Below are 25634 nucleotides of genomic sequence, written 5' to 3'. Positions count from 1 at the left end.
TCTTCTTTAACCTGAATTGTTGCTTAGACTCTATGGACTTTGTACACAATATTTGGTCTATTCTGTTGATTTCCATACATGACTGCTTTTTCCAGTGAAATGCCTAAATGTTGCTTTAGTTAGATTTGTTTTTTTCCCCCTTTTTTAATATCCTGTAGCAAAGGCGTCACAAAAAACCAAAGAAGGCCTGAGAATACGAAGGGGAAAAATCCCCTTCTCCGATGAGACGCAAGCTGACAGTAAAAGTAATGTAATCCTGACTGGCAGAGCACCAAGAGCAACAAAAACATTTAGATAACTGCGCTCAAAAATGAAAGTTCTCAATGAGGACAAAAATTACATTTCCTCACGATAACAAGTCCTTCTCATAACAACCCTTACGATTGTTTGAAATGTCCATGTCCTCATCAGTCATGTGTTCTCACACATCGGGGGGAACGGCGTGTTAGTCGCGGAAGAGGAAGAGACGTTTTAACTACATCCAAGCTGCGGAGTAAGGAGAGCACATCTCAAGGGCCGGTGGGGGCGGAAAGGGGGACAATCCACAGCATACAAGTTTCACTTGGCAACCGGGCCCACATCAACATCTGGTTGAGCTTGTCAGTACACGCCTGATTCAACCAGACACTAAAGCATGACTTGTCTAACTGTGAGCCTTGTTTGAAATGAACAGACGTGAAGCGTCATCCACGGTGTATCCTTTTCTTTGGTGCTGGGGTTAAAAAGACTGACATCGCCACCTTTCTCAATCGACTCAAAGCTACTTGCTTTTCACCCCTGGAATGGTCGGAAAAAGAAACAGAAGAGAAAAGAAGAATAATCGTTTTGTTCGTGATAACCTGTGAGCACTTATCCCGGCTACAATTCCTTTCCCTTAATCATTTGCATATGAAAGGATAGCTCTAGTCTATAAAAGGTCAGTGAAAGATGATCAAGGCCTCACAGAACACAACAAAACACAGAAAAAACGTCTCTGGCGGCAGCTCGCGTTCATTTAACAGATCGCGATGTCAGTGACGCTGAGATCACGGAAGCGGTGCTCACGTCACATCGGCACCTTCCCCCCAAAACAAAAAACTAGAGCTAGAATCAGACCATCCTCCAAAACGCCTCATCTATAATATATGAGTGCCATATTAAGCGTTTTATTTTTCACACACGCACAAGCACACACAAACATTCAGGCTTGGAATGTTTTAACAAAAGGATTACAAACATATTCCTAGTGTTCTCGATCAAAACTGTCCCTGTTTATATTGAGGACTGTAAAAGAACAAAAAGAAATAAAAAGTAAGTAGTACACACATTTCTAGCGTTCAATCAAAACCTTTCCTGTTTAAATTGAGGACACTGGAGGAAAAAAGAAATCCCATCTCTGCAGAATCCACTCCCTAGCTCTGCTATTGTGCCTGAACGCTACTGAATAAAGCATACGGGCTGCTATTTACCAGTTGAGAGACACCATTATCATACATATTACTTCACATGATGACAAAATCTGCAGGCATCTTGGGAGGCTTCAGGAATATGAAGCCTGTGCCTGTTGTCTCAAGTCCTCGACAAACATCTTTGGGGACAAGCGGGACCTGGAAAGAAAGGACGAGAAGGCACCGTTTCCATCTCGCTTTCATCTAAGTCACTCAGTCAACCATTCAGTGCCCCATTCAAAGCCGCTGTGCATTATGCAAAAAAATGCTAATCCTTTTCCGATGCTTTTTACACTTGTACAAACCCTGCATTCCCTTTCCTGAAAAGCAATTATATCAGTTTACATTTCTGTCAAAAAAACAGGATTACTTCAGGAGAACTAGCACTGCACCAGGCTTCCCCCATCTATAGCTGAAGGAAACTAGAGATTATCTGCGACAGTATTTTTTTTTTCCCTCCTCTTCCACTCTCCTCAAAAAAAAGTGGAGAGGCCTTAAGAATGTGATTTAATTAGCCAAAGGGAAAAGAATAGATCTTTAGTTGCTGTGGAAACTCTTTCTGACCTGACCTTCTCTTTGCAAAAAGCCCCGAACAGAACGAGTCTCAGTCTGGTCTATTAATCAGAAACAAATTATGAAAGAATGTTGTCGGCCTGAATAATGCTGCCCATTCTGTGGAGAGATCAGCAACAGCCTTCGCTCTTGCTTTCATTGTCTTTCTGCACGTTTGACAGCCCGACATGACGAATGAGATCAGGAAGACCCCAGATTTGCATATGCAAATTCCCACATGAGGGAAACGTGTCTAAACAAGTGTTATCGTGAGGCAGATTAAGTAAGCCGTCGTGCTTTTGCTGTTTTTTGGGGGGCCACCACCGTAGTCAGGGCCATTAGTCAGCACAATTAACCCCATCTCCATGGCTACTAATGAAATTTCGCCATGGTACGACTTAAATTAGATAGCTGGTTATGCGTTGCCACCGTCCAACTCCAAATCCATTATTTGCCCCAGGAACAATGAGCCGTTTGTGCTCAGCTGATCTCCACCAGCTGAACAAACCTCTGAGTTAACAATTTGCATATGTTAATAAAATTAAGTCCTAATTACATGAAACTTGTACATATTCAAATGCACTTTCCCTAGGCGCTATGGAGCTTGAACCACATCCAAGTGTTTAACCCTTCAGAAAGCCTCTAAGCAGGGGAGGCTCTTTCTGCCTCAGAAATGCCTCGGGGCTGACACAAAAAGGCCCCCCTTAATACATTAAGCCAGCTCCTGACTTCTCAGCTTTCCACCCACTGCTCTGCGGACCGGGGCAAGTACTGCATCCTCCGAACCAAATTCAATTGGGTCCACAACAAAAGCCCTATAGTTCCTCTAACAACAATGTGACAGTTTTCTCAATGCTATCTATGAGGAGTGCACACACAGAGGTTATTAAACAGTTAATGTGCTCAGAAAACCACAACAAGCACTGGCAATTGAGTACATAAAATACAGAGCTAAAATAAATTGTTCTTGATGTAAAATTCAGAAGCACTTCTTCAAGAAAATGACAGCGGAAAAAAATGGACAATATCTTATCGCAACGACATTAAGCTTTTGAAATCGTAACAGACAGGGAATCTTAAAGGAAATCATACAGTCGCAGCCAGATTAAAAAGGCCTTTGTCCTGCACCATGTACATTTTTTTTTTCCTTCTGTGCCGGCGAAATTAAATTGGTCTGTTCAAAGGTTTAAGATGAGACCAAATGGAAAAAAAAATTTCTATCACATATGAAATTCATGCCGCTCTGTGAAGCGTAGCCCAGATGGTGCGAGATGAATAAAAAACAAACACCTAATGATAGACAGCAGAAAGCTCAGAGGACTATGATAATGCCAGGGTTAAAGAAAACAGAAAAAAAAAAATCTTTCCTGCTTCTTCTCAGTATTGCTGACCAACAACGAATTTCCACGACTGCAATGAAATAACAAGCCGTGCTCCGGTGAATTGAAGCTCTTGGTGCTCTAAATGGTTCATATCACCACATTCGAAAATAGAAACCGTATTTCCCTGTCTAACCCCGTACAAGGCCTTCACTGAGAAAAAAAAAAAAAAAAGGTATATTGCAGCATTTTGGGGAGAAACTGATACCAGCAGTGTTCACTGGTCTTGTGATTTTTTATTTAAATGGATGCTGTCAAATTTGTGCATATATTATGAGTGTGTGTGTGTGTCTCTACATGCATGTGTATGCAAACATCAGCTTGTGTGTGTGTGTGTTTGAATGGGGCTTCTCTTTTACAACTATCAATACCGGGATAACCACGTATTAGCATTCAACCGAACACGCAGTCATCTCTCAGCCTTTTAGCCAAATTGGGTGTCTTAATGTCACAAAGCAGTGGCAGTCAACCTCTACGCGTTGCCATAGGAGTTTTGGTACTGAACAGCAGAACGCTGTGATAGGCTTGTAGCAAGCCACTCCGCAGAGGCGGATTTTAAATCATCCAGCCTCTTCTATTAGACTTGAGACTTATTGAGGTAGAAACCATAAAAAATGAAGAAGGGAAATTTAATCCCTGAAATATTGATTTGCACATTAATATCATATAGGCAGTGGGCAATTTGGCTTCATGGAAATGACACATTGTCGACCCTAGGAGAAGCCTCAGCCAATCTTACTGCAGAACATGTCTCAAGAGTTATTAAAGGCTCCTCGCGTTGGCTTCACGATATTCCGAGCTGCCTCAAATCAATCTGTACACTGTACGAAATTATGTGGACACAAAAACGCAAAACACATCTGATATTAAATCAAAGCACGCTTAATAGATCCAGATGCCTTGTGGTGCCATAAAACGACTCCATTTAAATGAACATTTCTAATAACATTAATGCAACCGAATGCACTGAACCACATCTTTTCTAAACCTTTTGTGTCTTTCTGTGACAGCAGATCTCAGACACAACCTTTTTAAATAAGATTTTTACATTTAACAGTTGCTGTCACACAGCAACAAAATTGCTGAATTGAACACAGCCTTTTATTCTTCAACAGAAATACAAATAATTCAAGCTGAAAATGTAAGTTTAATACGAAAATAGAGAAAACATTTTTATATACAAGACATAAATATACATAATAATAATAATAATCGTGTTATTACTGTAACAAAAAAAAATCTAAATAAAAAAAGAAAAGAAAACTATATTAATGAAAAACGAATCCAATAAAAAATAGATGCAATTCCGGTGCAATTCCAATTTGCAAGCAAATCCAGGTATCCACAAAGGATCGTATTAATACAAAAATCGTACAAATCCTCAATGTCTAACGTAGAAAAATCAAACGCAGCTCATTTAATACACAAGCAATCAAACATGCTGCCAACGGTAAAAACAACTTGAAAATCCTACAAATACGGAGATCCAGGCAGTGAAAATCTGCTGTTTTGGAGAGCAGAGAGCGCAGACACACAGCGATACACACCGCGGCTCTGTGCTCTGCCTCCCCACCGCCTGTGTTTTTTCTGTGCTCTCAATGGAAGCGATCGATGCCCTTGTCACTGTCGCGTTCCAATCGGAGCCAAGACTCTGTCTCACACTCACCATCAACCCAAAAGCCAAGCGCTCACACACATGCCACGGTCTTCGATGCCAATGTTAACGTTTTACCACACACAAAAAAAACGAAAACTCTCAACTTTAAGAATCTACCGACCATACTATAAACTCGGGGACAATTCTCTCAGGAAAAACGTAAAGGGAATGAAAGGAGAAGAGAAGGAAACTTACGGGCAAGACAGAAGACACGAGTAGTTTAAACACGGAATGGGCTTTCTGATGAAAATAGGAATGATTTTGGTCCTTTTTACTCCGTTTTTTTACGTCTGCCACAGACACGAAGGAGTCCGGGATATGGCAGAAGAGACCCTCGGCTGCTGTTAGAGTTCAATCCCTCCTATCGTTACCATCATCCGAGCCGCAGCGTGGAGAGACTCTTTTATACGTTGCAGGTAACAGAAATATACGAAGAAGCATCTTTTAGTTATCTGAGGTGAACTGTGCAGCTTTTGAGTCTATCTCAAGAAACAAGACGGAAAACACCGGTCCGGAGCGACTTGCGTCGTCGTGCCAAAACGTAGCCTTCGCGTTTCTTACTGTTGCAGGATATATTGGCGGTTCTCGACACGTTATCTTTTCGAACAGATGTTTTATAAAATGTTATGACTTGTATTGTTTTAGATGTAAGATATGCAATTTGGTTAAATGTTAGGAAGCCCTGCTGTTTAGCGTTTGCTGTGATGAGGCGAGTCCAACTCCTGAGGCGAACACAACAGCCGCGAGCGTACAAATCTGTCCACTTTTTCCTCCGTAGCAGCGAATAGCGGTAGAAAATAGAGCGAAACTTAACATTTACGGCGGTTTGCTTGCAAAAGAAACGAAATGGAGTCTGGAAAAGGTTTACGGTAGATACGCTAGGACAACATCGCCTGACAGTTCGCGGCTGTTCGGCAAAACGACTGTTTTACAAACTGAGAGGAAAATATTTAGGCTGACATTTGTCGAAATTATATCACATAAAGCCGTGAACCGACAGCGGAATAGCGCAGATTCGGCAGAACTAGTCGCGAAAGAAAATCAATACTCGACCTAAATTTAACACCAACTACTCAATAAAAGTTGAAGGAAAAAAAAACTTACTTTCTTCCCCCGCAGTTCCCTCCGCTTCTTCTCTTGATATTTGCTTTTTCTGAAGAAAATCACATCCAATGGTAGCGCAAGTAGGTAACAAAAAGGATAAAAAGAAAAAAAAATGTAACAATAATCCTCCAACTTTATTGGAAAAAACGTAAATACTACAGTAAGAGTCGATCCTTTGGGTCCGGTTGTGTAAAAGATGTGTCGACGACTGCCTAGCAGTTTCGGTTGTGGAGGGGTAAGGGAAAGGAGGTAAGGAAATGAAAATCCGATATGTCTTTATTCTGCTAATTATTATCGTTTTAGCCCTGTTTAAAAAAATGGCTGATTAAGTTGAGTGCGCATGTCTTTGTGTGTCTATTCTCGATATGCACTCTGGGAATGAGAGAGAGAGAGAGAGAGGGGGAGTGAGCGCGCGAGGGAGGGAGAGAGAGAGCGCGAGGCAGAAAGAGAGAGACGTAATTAGTGAGGTGATCAACAGTCTCCACATTGCAAATGACGCGCTGTTTCAACTTGGAGAGCCGAAGGGCTGTACGAGCCAGATTCCTAAAATGATCTAATAGGGGGAAAATCTTTTTCGGTGGGCAAGACGTCCTGTAACGGCCTGGAACATTTTGTGGGACAATAAGAGATTTTTTTGTACTTTTTGAGTCATACCTGTGATCAAAGCTGTTTATTTATTTTTTTTAACCAAAAAAATAAATAAATTCAGAAATGTTCAAGACAACGTGTTATAGTATGGCACTTTTAAAATATTACGTCTGCATGCTGTTATTAAAAAATAAGATTAGCCTAAATCTGATTTGGTTTGTAATGCAGTCGGCCTAAATATCATGTACTTTTAGCAATGCATCCTCCTCGTATTTTTTTGTTAAAGATAGAAATAATGAATCAATCGAGACGCTTCGATTTAAAAAAAAAAAGCAGAAATATGCATTTGGATAGGATACTAGTGTTCAATAACATCCGTTTGCATTGTAGGGAATAAATAAATATATCTATATATTTTTTTTAATTATATTAGAAAACAACACGACTGAAATGGCAATTTTTTGCTATTCCCATAGAACAGTAGCTAATAAAAATAAAGAATGAAATGCAACGCAAATGAAGAGAAAACGTGAGAAAAACAAATACTGTACAGGTGTCGATTATTATGGACTGTTATCCGCGTGACATGTAAAATGTCAATAGCCTATCTGTGCAGATTAAATGGGCAAATCGTATCAGTTGTAAATGCTATGTATTTAAAATGATTTTCAGTAACTGTATTGTAGCCTAGTGTATTGTATTGTAAGAGAACATGCAGATGTGAATATCATTTAGCTTTTATAAGAGATATTTAATGGCACATTGTATATCTACGCATTTGTTTTGCAGACAAAAATGATATGCAACGTTAAATTAGATTCAAATAATAATTCGCAGAATATTTATCTGCAAGATAGTGTTCAAAATAAGACAGTAAATGGGCCTCGGAATTAAAGCCCACAGTAACCCATGCCTGGTTTATGAACTTTACATCCTTCTATTTCACTCATCAGGCGTTTAGTTCATATTCAGACATGCATGCAAATGCACCGATTGATTAGCCAGTTTGGATCTCCTAAAATGTCGCCATTGAAAGGAGACCCGACAAGATGTTAATCGTGAAGAAAATCAAAAAGATCGGCTCTCCTTTATGAAAAAATCGAAGGGGTTGAATTGAGCGAGGCTCTGTTTCCGGATCGCACGATAAGGATGCTATACCGGAGCTGTGTTTGCAGTAAAACACGAGCCCTTGGATTGGCATGTCTACTGTGGGTCTTTGGATGGGCGAGAGGTGGTCAACAGAGGCGTTACTTCTTCACCCCTGATCCACTGTTTCTAGTCCTCGGGGGACTCATGCCTGCCAGACCCAAGTGGTGTTTCGGCAGGATGAACGAGAGAACAGAAACAAGACCGAGACGAGCTTGCAATAGGACACGGAGAGCTTCAGATTTTACCTTCATATAAACGCAAAGCAAATGCGGCGGAGTAAAGGTTATTTATTTGCCACTGACGACTGTATTTCTGCTGCTCACCGCGGAGGACTTTAAAACTATTGATTTAAAGGTCTCACCTCTTATGCAAGTATGCTTTGACGGATACATTTAGCGTAGTTATAAGAGTTGTACTGTCTTTTGAACTGTTTTGGGCTGTGAAATGGAGAAATATAGTGCTTATCTGAGTCTGTAGCACTTTCAGATGTGCTCGTGTCCACCCTCGTACTTTCTGCTCTTCTTTCTCTCAGGCTATCTGACGAACATCGCTTTGTTTGCGTGTCATTTAATCTGAAATTAATTCAAGATTGTATTTTGTTGCAGTATGTTTTTGAAATGAACAAATATTGAGATTTTTCCTTTTATATTTTTGTTGTTTGGTAAAAGCTAGCGTGTAGTGTACAATGACTAGCATTTATCATCGGCGATTAGCCTGTTTGTTTATTGTCATATTTCAATATATTTTCCTCATTTTCAGCTATATGGATATATAAACAATATCACAAGCTTTGTTCGCTTTTTTATGACATTTTGAAGTGTTGTCTATGAGACGTATCAAAAACTGCATGAATATTGATTTAAGTGAAATGTCAATAAAGCAATCATCATACAATTCGCGACCTGTGATTTCTTATAATTGTCTTTCTAAAACGTACGAGGTCTAACAATGACTTCAGGGTTTCTTTTTCGGTTCTTTGCTCGTACTGAATGAGTGAATGACTGTCCTGCCCCACAAATGAAAGGTTTGTCCAAACCGCCTGGCGCCCTCTGGGGTCTGAGAGGTCACGTTTTGACAGTAACTGACCCTTTGTAGCCGCATAAAACACTGTCCAAAATGCTTTGCTAACGGAGAATTAAGTCCCATTAAAAAATCTTAACTCTCTCTCACACACACACACTTCAAGAAAGTTTTGACTATTTGTGGAAGACGGAAACCTCCGTGCAATATAGGCTAACAAACGTAGCCGAACACGCATTATCAGAACGAAAACATCTAAATGTATTTAAAACACAATTGATTAGCTATACAATTGCTTTTCATTGCACTATTTGGTAAAGTCGGCAAAGCAAGTGTTCCCAAAATTGATCACACTGAGAGTAAACAACAACAACAACAACAAAATAGTCATAAAAGTACAAACAACGCCACAAGATTATTTATTCCAAAGTCAAAAGATACCTATGTAATTTCCCCTAAAAGTCAAATCGTTTCAAACATGCCCCACACTGGAATCTCACAGTTCTCTCTTAAAAACAAGAAAATGCTTAACATCCACCACAAAAATAAGGGGAAAAAACAACAACTCCGTCATCTGTATCCGATCAGCTCTCTTTTGTCTTTTAAAAATGACAATTACACTAAAGCGATATATTTCACGTGCAATTTCTTTAAAACATAATATTTTCTTTAGCATTATATAGGCTATATTCCCATCTCGTTTATAAACGCCAGCTAAAAAGAAAATAAATCGCTTGTACCTTTGGTATAAAAGGGCATCCCGGTGTCCTCTGTCTCTCTGATGCTCCGCTTATAGCATATGGAAACTCTTTTGAAAATGCCTAGATTTGGCACATTGTCATTGAAAAGAGCGGAGCGCGGTGATGCTGGAACACAAAATGGGAAATAAGTTGGGGATTGGGTGCAGCCTCCCTCAATGCGGACTTATCTAACTTTAATTTCATATACCGCAATGACATGTCATTCAGAATGATTTGAACAATTAGAACGTTCTTGCGATTTTCAAACAGAGTAAGAAGTGCCCCGCACAATGCTTTTGCGCGTTCGTATATAGTTAATAGTTTATTAATTTGCTTTTATGTATAACACAAACAAATAGGTTACAACATTGCGCGAATAATCTGTAGCCTAAACAACGTCGTGGCAAAATCAGTGGCAACGTAAAATCGAGATTCACAAATGCTTGTTTGTAAAACACTGGACTTTCGATCAATGTATTGGGACATTTCGATCGATTATATAAACGAAAATCCATATACGACATGAGACCGGTATCAGCACGACTTTCACCTTTCATGAGAAACAAAACGAAGTGGCAGAGAGCAGTAAGAACATAAATAAGCGATTAAACTGTTATTATATTAGAAAAAATACAAAACAATAAAATCTGATAACAACAATATGCAGTGTATCAAAAATAAAAATAAGGTTTAGTGTTAAATATATGTGAGGTAAATCTGAATATTTTCGCCAACCTATTTCACTATGAAATAAAGATATAAAATAATTCATTGGCATGCTAAATGATGCACTGCGCTGAAACCAGAGAGTTTTAATGACAGCCATCAATATGATCATTCTATAATGTTACTGTTTAGATGTGGTAAATTCACACGAGCTCCCAGCTGCTGGGTCCCGGGATCACGGATGAGGGAGGCGGCCAGGCACGCGGTGCCATTCTGTTTATTTGATAAAGAAAATCAATGAGAGTGACTGTGGACTATTTAGCGAGACGTTTGAGAGGGGAAAATGGTTGGTTGAAAAGTGACTTCAGTTGGCTGGTCGATCTCATCGGGAAATGTACACTAAACTACACTCTCAGAGACACACTTGGTCCTCTCTTTGAGTCCATTCACCCCCACTGCCCCCTCCCACTTGGCCCTTTGCTCCTCGTGGTGCGGAGGTTTTCATTGTTGATCCCTCTTTAATAGACAAACGGGCAGGAGTTGCATCTCCGGCCATCTATCCTAAAGCAAGAGATTCTCCATCTGCTGAGCCCCTGAATGTATAGCCGTCTGTTTTGTTTATTAATTACGTTATTTCATTTGAATATGAGTTTTATCTTTTCAAGTATCATTTTCGGTGTAAAACAAATAATTCATAACTGAAAACGTCAGTGATGATTTAAATAATTTAGAACTTTAATAATAATTATTAATGAATGTTATTATCATTATTGAATAAATGTAAACAATAAAAATAATTTAATTCATTTCAAAGTAATTAATTATTGCTATTATTATTATTATTATTATTTTTAATCTGTGGATTAAGATGATTAAGCATGCAAAATCATTCCAATGATCTAATCAATGACACAATCAATAATGAGCTAATTAATTATAATTACAAATGAGCCTGCTTTTTGTAACTGAAAAGCCACTGAGACCCTCCCTATTCTGTGATTTTAAGCCCCCAGGACCAGAGCACCTACTGAGCGGGCTGCACTTAAACACTAAAACCAGAATCATTCAGAACACATATCAGTTCGAGCCATCGCCCCTGTTCAGGAGAGTGTATATTTCACTGGGTTATGGCTAATGCTCTAAAGCAGAGAAGAAACTGTGCTTTTCTTCTTATGAACTTTATTAAATTATTTGTCTTTTTGTGTGCAAGATAATTGCATTTCCAGCTTTCTCTGTTCAAATGAGTCTTTAACATGGCTAGATGTTTTCTTCTGCCTCTCCCGGGGTTAGAAGCTGCCCTCTCCCCCATACGTAGTGGTGCATTCTATTTAGCAGATTACCTGGTTACCATTGGTCAGCACAGGAAAGGCAAGAGAGCAAAACCATGGCAACATGACAGATTCTAAACCCATCAGCCAAACTGGATGATAACGCAGTCAACTTGGTCAAGCGGCTTGAATTTTGCCTATGAGAAAAAGGAGAAACATGGTATTGTTTCATGTCAGAATAGTGTGTGCATTACACAAGGGATTATATTTGTGAATAAAATATCACTATTAAATATTAATGACTCATTTATTAAATGAGTACACGTATCAATTACTGTACATTTTAGGGAATGCATGAGTGAGATGGTAAATGATTTTCAATCCTTGTTTGATTAAACAAAAATACAAATGATGATGTCAAAAGTCACAAGGCACAACATAAATTGAAATAATTAATGCATAAAGCTGCATACAACGATTCTTGATATTTGTATGTGATATTTTCATTCAACGGAAAGATCAGAGAAAGTGTGTATCAAATGCTTTGTGTGGATCTACATAATTAATCAGCATTCTTAAGTGAATTACATTCCAATTAGCCGAAAGAATGAACTAATCTGTCAAAACACAGACTCATTTGAATAATTAAACAATGTTTTTGATTGTTGTGTACCATCCATTTCACACTCTCAAATTAAATGCACTCAGTCAAAAACAAAATGTCAAGACGCATCAGACATGAACAGCTAAATGGTGAAGCTATTTTATTTTTTATTTTTTTGTATTCCCATATAAATATACCTAAGATCAACAGCAAATTATTAAGTAAGAGGAAAGCGATTCAATCCCATAATGAAACAAAAGAGATCAGTGAAAATATAGTCATTTAAAAACAATCTGCATATGTGTCAGATAAACTGATTAGCCAGACAGATTGCTTATTGATCATAATAATCAGTAAGGCTTGCTGATTGATTTATAGATCATAGTCTATTATATAATATTTAACAGGCCTGAAGCTTGTCCTACTAGGGAAAAACTCACCTAAATCATCAATTAACCAAATTATTCATGTGTTTATGTATCTCTTGGAAAATCTCTGCTATGTTTGGTGGTTATGGCAGGATGGTTATGATGTAGCGGTGCTGGTTTGTGGACAGTCAGCTGGCAGCTCTGAACCCCATGGACGAGAATCTCAGGCTTTTTCACATTTAAAATGCACCCGTGGGCCAGACAGCTGAGAACGACTCCTTGGTGTCTCAGAAAAAGGCTGGAGTCTGTTTGCACTGATATTTCACTAGTGGCAGCACTAAGGACACTTGGATAAAGGGGTGGAGGGGGGGTTAATAAAATCTGCGTGTCTCCTCTTCGCACTGGAGGTGTATGAAGGTGATTGTGGATTGGTTAAAGGGAGTCGATGGATTGTCATGCATAAGGTAAGCGCCCGTCCGTGAGCTTTGTTTGAAAGCGCTGATGTTGAGGAGGTGCTGACAGCCCTTCGCTGGGGTTTCTAAAGCGAGCAATTTCTGTGCTTTGATTTCTTCCTATGATATGTCAGATGCACAAAACACATTGTGCGATTTGAATTCATTTGCGATATGTCTCTCCTGCCAGCGCTGTCTTTCATGCGCATGTTTTTAGAATAATTTTCAAGCAACGCATTTATTAGCAGAGTTGCACCTAGCTTGCAGAGTGAATGAGAGTTAGAAATAAAAATAATAAAATATATTGTTGTATGAAATAACAGATATTCTATTTTTATTTGTGTATAATTAAAAATATTATATATATATATATATATATATATACTGTGTATATATATATATATATATTTTTTATTATTATTATTATTTTTTAATACATTAAGGTACTAAATAACAGCAAAGGCATTTAAATAGTGAGTGTCTGTTTTGTATCGTCCTGCTCATCGGCCATAAGATTACATTCATACTCCATATGCATGCAAGCAGTCATTCGTGCACTGCGAGGGGTTTCTCTCTCTCGCCGCCAGGGCTGCAGAGGAGATAATTTGAGTCTAATCTGCTGGTGCAGAAGTGTGAGGAGTGAGACTGGACAATGAGACTCCCTCTCCTCTCACCTGAGAGAGGTTTCCGCTTAAATCACGCCTGTCTCACTGGCCACAGACCCAGATCCCCAACTTTAATGGGAAGACAGTTAATAACCTTCTTCTTCTCCTCCTTCTCCTCCTTCTTCTTCTTTTTTTATCCCCTGTGCACTATCAATCTGACCTGTCAGGGCACTGCTGAATCAAAGCAAAAGTCCTCTTCACAGATGACTGATTAGAAACGCAAAATCACAAAATCCATCTTCATGGTCACTTTTATTACAGTCATTTTTAAACTGACAGCAACCTGCTCGGGCTCAGAACAGAGCTTGTGGTGCAGATTGTGTCTCTGAGAGAGGGAGAGAGAGAGATGAGAGGATGCAGAGAGGTGGAGAGGGAGCCTATTGTCTGTGGGAATTGGGGTGCATCATATAGGTTGCACATATACACTTAAATGCATACACGCATACAATGCATGCACACAGAAAATGCACATAAATTATATATGCATGTTCAGCTGAGTTTGATTTTTACTGTAGTTATGTATGGGGTCGCTGGGTGTACATGTTAAAACAATAATAATTGCTCAAAAATTAATTTTAAATATTTTAATACATTCCTCAGACTGTAATCCAATATCACAACTATCCAATATATTAGTGTTGCTGTAGAAAAATACAATGAAAGAAATCAAAATGATTGGCAGGAGTGCACCTGAACAATTACAAAATCGTAACATATGAAAAAATACTGCATTTATCCACGTAATTATTAAATGATTGCATTTATAGTAATTTATTAATTATTTATTATTATAGCAATTTAATATTATTTTTTATCACTTTTCATAAGATTAGAAAAATCCCAACATATTAAGCTGTCAAGCTATTAAAATGTCTTTGAATATGAGGTACAGTATATAAATATATCTATAGTCATACGCAATAAACAGAAAAAACTCAAAACACACATACCAAAAGAATAAATAAAATAAAATAAAAACTTCACACCTAGAAAATAATATTCATGCATTGAATAAAGATTGATTTATGTGTGCTAAGAAGTAGGTTCACTTATAGTTGCATTTAATAAGGCAGTATAGTATATATATTAGTGCTGTCAAACGATTAATCGCATCCAAAATAAAAGTTTTTGTTTACATAACAAGTGTGTGTACTGTGTATATTTATTATGTATATATAAATACACTCACTTGCATGTATATAAATGGTACATTTATATATTAAATATATTTATATATGATAGAATTTATATGAATTTAAATATATACATACAATATGTAAATATTTTCAAAATATATGCTGTATGTGTGTGTCTTTATATATATACACATAATAAATATACACGGTACACACACATATATTATGTAAACAAAAACTTATTTTGGATGCGATTAATCGTTTGACAGCACACACACATACACACTATATATATATATATATATATATATATATATATATGTGTATACTGCAATTGGTAATGAAAATAAACAACTGTGTGTCAAACTATTTGAGAATGCAGGAGTGGAAAGGGAAGGCGTTTTGTCAAATAGGCGACTTTTACTGTTCCATGAGCATGTCTGTCAGGGCCCGGCCCTGGTCTAATCCTTCTCGACATCATTCAGGAGGGGTTACGTGTGTCTTGGTTACGTTTATACACAGAACAAAGGAAAATGGGTCACGAAAGACAGAAAACACACCATTTCACAGAAACCAGGGGAACAGACAGCCTGCCACATTTAATGTTCTTAAAACATCTGATTGAACAGCTTGTCAAAATATTAAAGCTCACTTATGAAGGCCTAAGAGTCATCTCTGGAAGGAGGGGGGATTATTCTATTTAACAAATGATTTTCTGTATTAACCTGCATTTGGTACGCATTCAAAAAGGCAGGGGCAAATTATTAAAATGTTTTTTGTGCATTTTATTTTTGTGCATCTACGTTTACCTTCGATCCATTTATTTAATACATGTCCTGTAAGATGCATTTAGTGAAATAAATCATTTTAAATAAGAAAAAAGCCATCTGTCAGATCATAAATTTTATAACGTCACACAGTCTGACTTAGCCTAAAAATATATGAACCACATTAAAATATGTTTGGACAAGGCTTTAAAGACGCAGGGTTTGGACTAACACAGTCGTGTCAGAGTGTGGAAGCAGCTGTGCTCTGGAAATGAATGCCCCTGACTGTACGCCTGTCAGTGGACTGAGACCCGACTGACCTGATGGGTTTGATTACTTCCCTGACATTCAATGGCAATAAAAAACATGGCAAAAAGAGACCTGGGGAAATTTCTGCAGAAATTCCACCGCGCATATCCGTACGTCCACACGTATACACCCACACACACCGAACGCACATGTAAACAACACTCACCCACACACGCTAACACATATGGTCCGAATAAACATAACAGAGACAAAGCACAAAACTCTTAAAATCTTCAACTTCAAGTCTGCCAAAAGAGCCAAAGCGGTTTCATCTTCTGAACGGGGAGATAACGTGTTACGCCGTTCGGAAATCTGGCCTCGGATACGTCCGAAACACTCATAGAACTACACCAGTATTTTACATCTGACTCCATCGATGACAAGCACTAACTACCATGAAATTCCCTAAAGATTAAATGTCCCGGGACCGTATTCCGTCTGCTCTGCCTTTCCTCGACAGGAGGGAACAGAGGAAAGGCAGATAAATCCAAAAGAACCACCCCACAACACACAGCGAGAGGCAAACCAAGACAAACAGCACATCAAACCTTAGTCTGCAAAGCCTCCTTTTTATCCTGCTGGCATTAAACCCCAGACACACACACACACACACACACTCGGTGGGAGACTGTAGAGAGAGAGAGACAGACGCACTCACATACACACACCCTCACAGTACAAGGACTGAGAAACCCAGACAAACAGAAACGGCACAGAAAGCAAACCGCAGTATTCGAACACAAACACACGAGCCGTTCGCCTACCACACCTGCCTTTGTGTGTCTGCAGCGTCGACTGGCAGTCCTGTCTTTTCTGCAGGGCAACGCCGAGTCCTTTCAAGACAGGGGGAGGCGGATCAGTCCGCCATGGACAGGTTTTACTAGGGGTAAATCAGCAGGTCAGGGGCTTTCAGGTGGGTTCGGACAGGAGCGGCGTATGAGAAGGCCGGAGCGGGTAACTTTTAGCAAGTCTGTGATTCCTGGGGTTCACATCCCATATGTGCTCCCCCATTTGTGCTCTTCAAAAGAGAAAAAAAAAAGAGGAGAGAGAGAGAGAGAGAAGGAGAGAGAGGAGTAGGAAGCACAGGTCATGTAAAATGTATAAGCTGCATTTAAAAATAATTTAATTCTGGAAGCGAGCAGCTCATCTCCTGCCACCGAGGATCCGGGTGAGGGGATTCTTCTCCTTTTTTTTTTTTCTTTTTTTTTCCATGAATGCACCTTTTGTGACAGTCTACATTTCGGCTCAGGAGAAAGCAAGAAATGAGAAAGTTGTTTATGAGCACTAGAGCAAATATTTTTTAGCAAAAAGGTAGTCCAGCCGAGCGTACGACAGTTATCACTGGCATTCGTGAATTACAAGTCGTCCTCTGCTATTTGTTTGCGGTTTCCGCTTATTTCGCTCATGTCACAAGGGTTGATTTTAAATTCACCATCGACTGAGAGGTATTTAAGCTAGTTGAACTACAGCTTTTAGTCGTGGTGTAAGGCGTAGGCTGCTCCTCACAGGTGGGCTTGTGTGTTTTGCACTCGCTGACTCACTTGTAAGCAAAACTCTCCTCGGGAGGCAGCTCAAACAAACCCAAATTACAGGCTTAATGAAAGCTGAATAAATTAAACAAACTCTCTGCTGCCTATTTGACGTCCGTTTAACAAGATATACATTTATTTTTTCCATAAAAACAGCTTTGACCCAAAAAACAAGCACAGTTTTGCTGCTGCTGAAGGCGGTGTGTTTTGAAGCAAATGTTTCCTACAGCTCCGTTATGCAGTATAATTATGTTATACTTTTGACCTTTGTCGAAAAAAAAATTCTTTGAAGGTTTTAATGTGAACCATTTTAAACCCCAAAGAAGAAATTGGGGGGTGGGGGGGGGAGACACAAAATGCCATATTTGGAATGTTAAATGTTATACTGTGCCGGCCGAAATGTTTTCTGCCTTTTATTTTCACTTCATATTCTTAAAATGAAAGTTTCTTTGTTGTCTGTCGCCTGATTGAGTGTAATCGAAAACATTCCACGGCGCAGAATGTTTTTTTTTGCTTACGGATTACTTCGGAAACCTTGTTCGGATTATATTTAGCACATCACGAACGATCCTTTTGCACACGTACACGCAGAAACATCTTATGTAAACAGACCACAACAGTGCTCTGTTATAATAACATGTAAGGGGTACAGCCTGTCTGCACCACCATCATTTTATGAGAGACATATTGCTGAAATGTCGATTTCTGTTGCTTTTAATAACAAGCACATGACAGGGCACAAAACACTGCATTGTGGGATATTGACCTGGTCGGGGGAAGGAGGGGGCAACGATTTGGATTGAGGATAATATTCTCTTTAAAGTGCACCGTGTAAATTGTGCGTATAAAGTCATTGGAAGTGATTCCTCAGGACAGCCTGAGAGGACAGCTACCTGCTGGCTTGAAGAAGCCAATCAATAGCAGGAAATAGAGCCGTGCATGAGGCTGGGAGGCTAGCGAGCGGTTAGCGCTAATAAAAACGGCCGATGTCAATATTTGGGAATAACAGACGAGAAGGATAATAGACAAAAGACAGCATATGCCGTGGCGTACTCAAACAGGGGCTCCGAATTAATGCGCAGAGTCCAGCTGCTCCCGAAGGGTAGACCCCCGCGCATTAGTTACCGCAGGTAATGCCAAACTATAGTAAAATCAATGTGCTCAGAACCGCTATAAAGAGAGACAACACTTCACAGGAGGCACGGCTGAGTGTGTCTCTCTTTCTCTCGCTCCATCGCAGGGTCACAGAGCTGTTGAATGTGTAGTGCCTTAACAGACGTCCTCAAAAAAGACTAAATAAATTATGTATATCGCAAGGTGTGTGCTTCATACAAACAGAAGCAATCACGACTGCCAGCAATGATCCAATTTCATCTGCATTGCCTTAATGGCGATTTAATACTTCTAGAATGTCCATGAACTATCTGACGGATGTATTTTGTGTTTGCTTGCCGTGCCGCTCTCTAAAATTACTCTAATTTTCTGTTTGTTTGGCTAAATAGGACATTACACTTGAAAAGCTAATGTCATCAGATTTATATTTTCCTTTTATGGAACCTTTAAATGCTATTGTTTGTCCTTCGTAAACCATCAACCCTGTTACCACAAACCCCTAGACAAGAGACAATGTCTAACTACCTCAAAAATGGCATAATATTTTCGTAGGGAATAGTTCAGTGATTTTTATTACATCTGAACATTACCAAAAAAAAAATTACAATAGAGCATAAGGCAAAATTCAGCAGTCATGGCCCTTCATGAAAGATGGCATTCTGGAAATAATGGCCGGATGAAATTGTCTCAGTCTTTTTCAGACGAACTGAATGTACTTGTACAAAATGGCATGTAAGAACAGAGAACGGCATCTGAGACGCTGCTATTTAGAGACTCTCTCACCGCATTGTGGTCGTGTCCTCTCATCCATTTGGACTGGATGGATTCTGAACAGTTGAGCTCGAAAGATTAGTTCACTCACAATAAAAAATTCGGTCATTTTCAAATCGCATGACTTTGTACAAATTGCGAATAATGTCCTGGTTGCTCTTTTCCATTGAATCACAATGAATGAGCACTAGAGTTATAGGCTTCAAAAAAAAGTATCAAATGTAAGCCATACAACTTGTGTACGCTATATTCTACGTCTTCCGAAGCCATACGACAGAAGAATGGAGGTTCATTTTATAAACAAATGACTTTTCAATGAATCAGTTGATCCTATTCACAAAATCATGATTCACTCAATGATCTGGTCGCAGATTACTGGAGGGGAAGATTGTCAGTCGACAACAGCTTATAGTAAGTTTCAGTGTTTCTTAAACTATCTATACTTCAGAAGTCTTGATATTTACTGCCACAAATTGTAGGAACAATGTTTACTTGACTTTTGTGTCCTTTCTGAAATTGAAATGCTTCAGTCACCATTCATTGTATTTGCATGGGAAAAAAACAACATTATCACAAAGAAAGAAAGCCGTCCAAATTTAGAATGATATGAGGATGACAGAATTTCTAATTTTGGTTTCATTGACTTTTTAGACTTCTTTGACAGCAGCTGAAATGAGGTCAGATAGTTTTCTTTGACACATGTCATAAACACACTTCTGGTACCTGTCTGATCCCAACATGCCATTGTACAGGTTGATGTTGTACGTGGGTGACATGCTGTCTATATGCATAAGGACATATTCATCACTGGTGTGAGAGTTGGACGTACTTGGGGCTGAAGGGGGCAGGATGACCTCCCAACCATCCGACAACCTGACCTAGACCGCTCGTACAAACTAGTACTGGACAGGAAACAGGAGAACTGCCACTGGATGCAGGTAGAAGCTGGATGACACATTACTTGGACTGGAAAAGACACAAAATTACAGTGTTTAGAGTAGCTAAGAATTTAATGGACACGTTATATAAAAATATTGAAATTGTACCTATTATATACAAATCCTTGTGACTAAAACACAAACAAAAAATTGCTTTAGGCTCATTACGGAATTGTGCGAAATGCATTTGGGCATCTATAATGACTGGCTTCATTCCCACAACACAATGCATAGCTGCGAAGTGCAGAAGTCTGTCATGTGAATTTTCCATCCACTCTTCAACACACTGTAATTTGGGCTGCATTCAAAATGGCCACCTTTTTTTTTTTTTTGTGCTGTGCGTCCATCCATTACCTCCTTATGATGCCCAGAAAACATTTCAATTGGATTGTGATGGCCTGTTTGGGCCCTTTGATCCTTCTCCCTTTTAAGACCTCCATTGTTCAAGATTCACCATCCTGTGCTACCGAGAGTCTGACCCAAGGCAAATTTTCATAATGAGCTTCTTGTCTGATCCATTATGGATTCTTGGATGTGCCCACATCACACATGCCTCTGGTGCGTATTTCTGTTTTCCCCATCCTCAAAATGCTCATAAATGTATAAAGAAGGATCAAAATCCCACAAAACACACTCATCAAAGTCCTCAAGGTAGCGATTGATTTAGCTCGTATGAATTTAGACATTGTGCAACACTAATGAAAGATTAAAGACTTGGGAGCATTACAATTTAAAACAAATAACTCAAGATGCTTTTCGTTTCATCTCCTCCCATACACAAATGAACAATATGCTGTTCTCACCTACATCATCTAGTCCGGTAGTATAGCTTGAGTTGTGCTTTGAAGTTTTACAGCATGTGTGGGTGCACATATATAGGGGAGACCAGGGATGGTTGTAACACGGGTGAAGTGTAAGACCCTTATTAATGAAATTATAGGTGACAATAGAGGTCATGTGTATAAATATAAGGGATTTGGAGCTCAAAAAACTATTTAGAGGAAACAAAAAACATGTTTCACTTTAGGTTTTTAATTTGAACTGCATTAAATTGATCAAAAGTGTCAGTAAAGACATTCATAATGTTACAAAAGTTTCCTATTTTAAATAAATTGTTCTTTTAAATTTCCTATTCATTAAAAAAATCATGGAAAACAATCCTGGTGGTAAAATAGTCTGTAACAAAAGCACTTAAGAATTTACACAGTTTAGATTTCAAAACAAACAATCCTGACCTCTCCTATATACTTTGCATGTGTTCAAAGCTTCATTTCAATACTATAGACACCTGTGCAAGAACACCTTGAAGGTTAAATTGATAAATCACTAAACCTGCTGTACGAGACCAACGGAAAATGGAATTGCAGAGAGATTTGCATGGGTAAAAAGGCTTCTGTTTGTTTTAGACAAATGCATCAAGTCAATTAATTGATATTAGCAAGGCCTACACCAGACTCTAAGGGCAAATCCATTAACTTATTTATATTTATGTATGTACAAACAAAACCAAAATCCCCCGGTTCAAATAGAATAAGTACGGTAATATGAGGTAAATAGATTTCCACATTGTTTTCTGAAGTACGGCAAGAGCTGAGAACCATCCAAAATGCTTTTTCACGATTGCTTCGAGAGTAAACTTTCCAGAAAAAAAAAACAAAAATAAAAACCTTCTTCGAAAACAAACAACACATAGACAGAAAAAAGCAAGGGGAGGAAAAAAGGAAAACATCAGTTGTCCTTCTTGAGAACGACATGCTTTGTAGCTCTTCTGTCATATCTCATGGAGTTGAATGGACAGCAGGATTGCTGGCTTGACTGACTTTCTGACATCCCCAGAGACGGCGTTCTCTCTCCGGCACCTCTCGAGAGACGGCTGGACTTTATGAATTAGTTACAAGCTTTGTCCTTTTCTTATTGCATGGCAGATGAAACCCACACCAGATAAGACAGAAGTGCAGGAAAAGGAAGAACGTCAATTGTGAATTCTGGAGGGAAAAAAGGGCAAATGAAAGAAAAAGTTTTGCTCGCATTTGCAAATGAAATGCAGCTGCGTGTCATTTTTGGCCTCCGCCCGTTCTAAGATTGGAAAGATGGAGTGCGTGTGTGTGACGGTGGAAGAGTTCTGTCTCCTTTGTGACCATTTGCTTTGACCTAAAACGCGGCTGGGGGGAAACAGCACTTTTTACAGTGTGTGGCTCAATGTCGAACTTATATTTAATATATGACATTTCACACAAATCATCCGACCAAAGACATGACCCTGGGGTATTTTTGCAGATTGCTTTTTCAGTACCTCAGCAACTGTGGAATTACTCTTCCTCAAGAAAGCCTTTGAGTTGGACGAGGTGATCACCTCGGATGGCTGTGGCCATCCTGATCTGGAACAGCTCAGAGAAAGTGATATCATGATCGTAGAGCCACGCTAAATTGAAAACATCTTGGTGGCTGGAGGCTGTACGAAATACCCATATATTACATATTGTATAACACTCAATTGGCCGGCCGGACAATTATTCTGTTGTGGCATCTCAAATGGTCTGTTTTTAAAACTTACCTTCATATCTGCAAGCGTTCATTTTTAATAGGGCGAATGTTTTAGGGCCTTAAGAAAGTTGTGGCCCCAAAAGGAATTCCACTTCACCTAAAAATGAGAATTCTGTCCGTGTTTACTCACCTTCATGTCACACCAAACTCTTTCTTCTTGAGGAACACAAAAGACTATAAAATTTAAGTCAATGGGGTGCAATATTGCAGTTTTCTATTTTAATATATTTTAAAACATAATTTATTCCTGTGATGGCAAAGCTGAATTTTCAGCAGCCATTAGTCTTCAGTGTCACATGATCCTTCAGAAATCATTTTAATATGATGGTTCAAAAAACATTTAGACATTCTTCAAAATAACTATACATATTTGGAATGACAGAATTATTATTTTTAGGTGATCTGTTTAAGTAAGAAGTAACATTGCATTCAAAATATCAAACAAAGTGTCAAAGCTGTTTTGCAACGACTACCATCTGGTCCCTAAACTTGTAATCTAAAATTGTCTTAATTTTGAACAATATATTTATTTTTATTTTTATTGTTATTATTTATTTTTCTATTTTAATATAATGAAAATCAAACTTATTTCCCCACTGTCCTGGAAATCTGACTTATTTCAGAGATATGTTTTACTTAATTCTTTTCTCTCTTCCAAATCAATACCACCTGCTTTGATATGTTGTTTTCTAACTCAATGACATTCATACGATTTTTAAGTGTAGCTTGAGCGTCCAAATTCTTTATGAGATATTTGTATATCACTATATAGAGGACTTCACCGGAGGAAAAAAAAACCAATCCAAATATAATCCACACGACACAACCAAATCCCACCATCCCCAGAAGAAAGGCGAAAGAGCGTTCCACATTCTCAAGGTTAGTGTCAGGCCTGGGCTGTATTAAATCCACAGAGCCTGTTCTACAGTTCCAGGTTTCTCCTCAGAGACAGCAGCATCCCCATTCTGTCTCTACCCACTTACTCTAATTAAGCAATTATTTTGAGCTAACACTATTAAAATTGAATAAAGAACACAAAAGATGAAAGTGTACTGTATATTAGCTGTGTACAGCTAATATACCCCCCTCCGCCACAACAGAATAATTAGCCGTTCTCCCTCAGGGCAGAGGAAAACCTGTTTTTAATTGGAATCCAGCTGGGACTTTACCAGTATTAAAATACATGAGGCTTCAGCAACAATAAAATACACAGAATTTGATATGTTTGCTGAAATTGTTTACCTTGAATCTGCTGGGTTCCCACTCGTTGTATTAAGAAACACGGGTGGCAGTTAAACTCAGTCACAATTACACACATGTGTTGTGTCTATAGCTTAAGCTTTTGTATAATAGACACAAGTGTGACTAAGGGGATCCTATCAAATTCAGGGCAGATGCTTTTCTGCCAATTTGCAACAAAGACCTTTGGTTTTCTTATATGGGCAATTAGCCGCTGTTCTGACTGTCTTCTTCTCTGGCTATTAAAAGCAAATTTGGCTGGTCTGGGTCGGACAGGTGGGGTTTAAAAGTGTGTGTTTTGGTCAGAATGTCTTACGTAGCTGTAATGTCTTACCCCCCCTGTTTCCCGCGGGACTCGCCCCCGACCCTGCGGAGGGAGGCCGGTGCTGAGGCTGTGGGTAGATGTGGCCCGGTCGCCTTTGTTTTCCTCCAGCCCTGTCATTTGCCTCCCTCTCTCTGCCTCAGTCAAGTTCAAGGATATCCTCAATTGGCTGACTGCAGGTCATTTCCTAGGACCTTTGAGCGCTGTGATGTTAGTTCACCCGCAAACCTCCACTCCACCACCGGCCTATAAACATTTGGTAAAGGGATTAAGTCACGTGTGCACCTTATGAAAATAAATCCCGAGTATTACATTTGGTTATAGAAGGGGGTTCTGCCATGTTGCAAATTTCCTCTCCGCTTAAATGGAGAAAAGGTGATTCTTTTACGCATCTTGCTGACGGTGGGCAAAAAAGATCCCACACGTTTTCTGTCAGCCGTACTGTTGATGGATCAACATCATGTGTCTTACTTGAGTGGAAATGGAGGACAGACAATTGGCTAGCTGTGACTCACAACCCGAATCAGTCTGCTTGGAAATGAAAAACCACCGGGAAAAAATTAAATAAATAAAAAAATAAATAAAAACAGAAATATTTCCCACCCCAAGCAAAAAGATTAAATTAAACTAGTTTATTCTAGATGTGTCTGGAATGAACACAAAGCTCCAAGAACACGCAAGGAAGAAAATATTAGCTTTTTGATCCTGCACATTCAAAAACATGCCATTTCTCAAAACAACTTTTATTAAGAAAATAAAACAGTTTTGAATGAATAAAGGCAGGACTGATTTTTTTTCCATTTTAGAGCAGATAAAAATCCTACAGCATGTTATCATATAAAACTAAACTATTATGATTTCAAATGATTAATTTGAGATGTTAATGCAATATCTCTTTCGCAATACAGTTCCTATTAATTCACCGGAAACATATTTCCGGCTTCAGCCGGTAAACAATATTTGCAATTTATGCCAATATCTGCATAAAATCAAATAAACATGTTTGATCTCTGAATTTCCCTAATGGTTGAATGGATTTTAATTACAAACCCCAAATTAACTTTCCACAAATCATTAGCATTCTGTTTTTCTTTCAGACTAATTTTTTTTTTTTTTAAATGGAGCATCAAACCCTTAAAATCTTTGTCCACACCTGCAATGATACAGTGAAAAAACACAAAATCTGTGCTTTTCACCCCATTAAACAGTTTTTCTTCTATATACACATAGATATGGAAGAACAGTGTTTAATAGGTCTACTATTTATCTAGATACACACACACACACACACACACACACACACACACATATATATATATATAGTAGA

General features: G+C 38.7%; 1 protein-coding gene across 1 annotated transcript in view; it reads right to left on the bottom strand.

Annotated features, from left to right (window-relative positions):
• zfhx4 (zinc finger homeobox 4) overlaps window positions 1-11679 on the bottom strand; it is a 78423-nt gene extending 66744 nt beyond the window's left edge. Inside the window, 2 exon segments of the mRNA XM_058764887.1 lie at window positions 9617-9742; window positions 11623-11679. The gene's annotated coding sequence lies outside the window, so the exon portion shown is untranslated.
• Window positions 11680-25634: the final 13955 nt, after the last annotated feature.

The sequence above is a fragment of the Onychostoma macrolepis genome, chromosome 24 (genome assembly GCF_012432095.1).
Source record: "Onychostoma macrolepis isolate SWU-2019 chromosome 24, ASM1243209v1, whole genome shotgun sequence".
NCBI lineage: Eukaryota > Metazoa > Chordata > Actinopteri > Cypriniformes > Cyprinidae > Onychostoma > Onychostoma macrolepis.
This window is presented reverse-complemented; position numbering and strand designations above follow the sequence as displayed.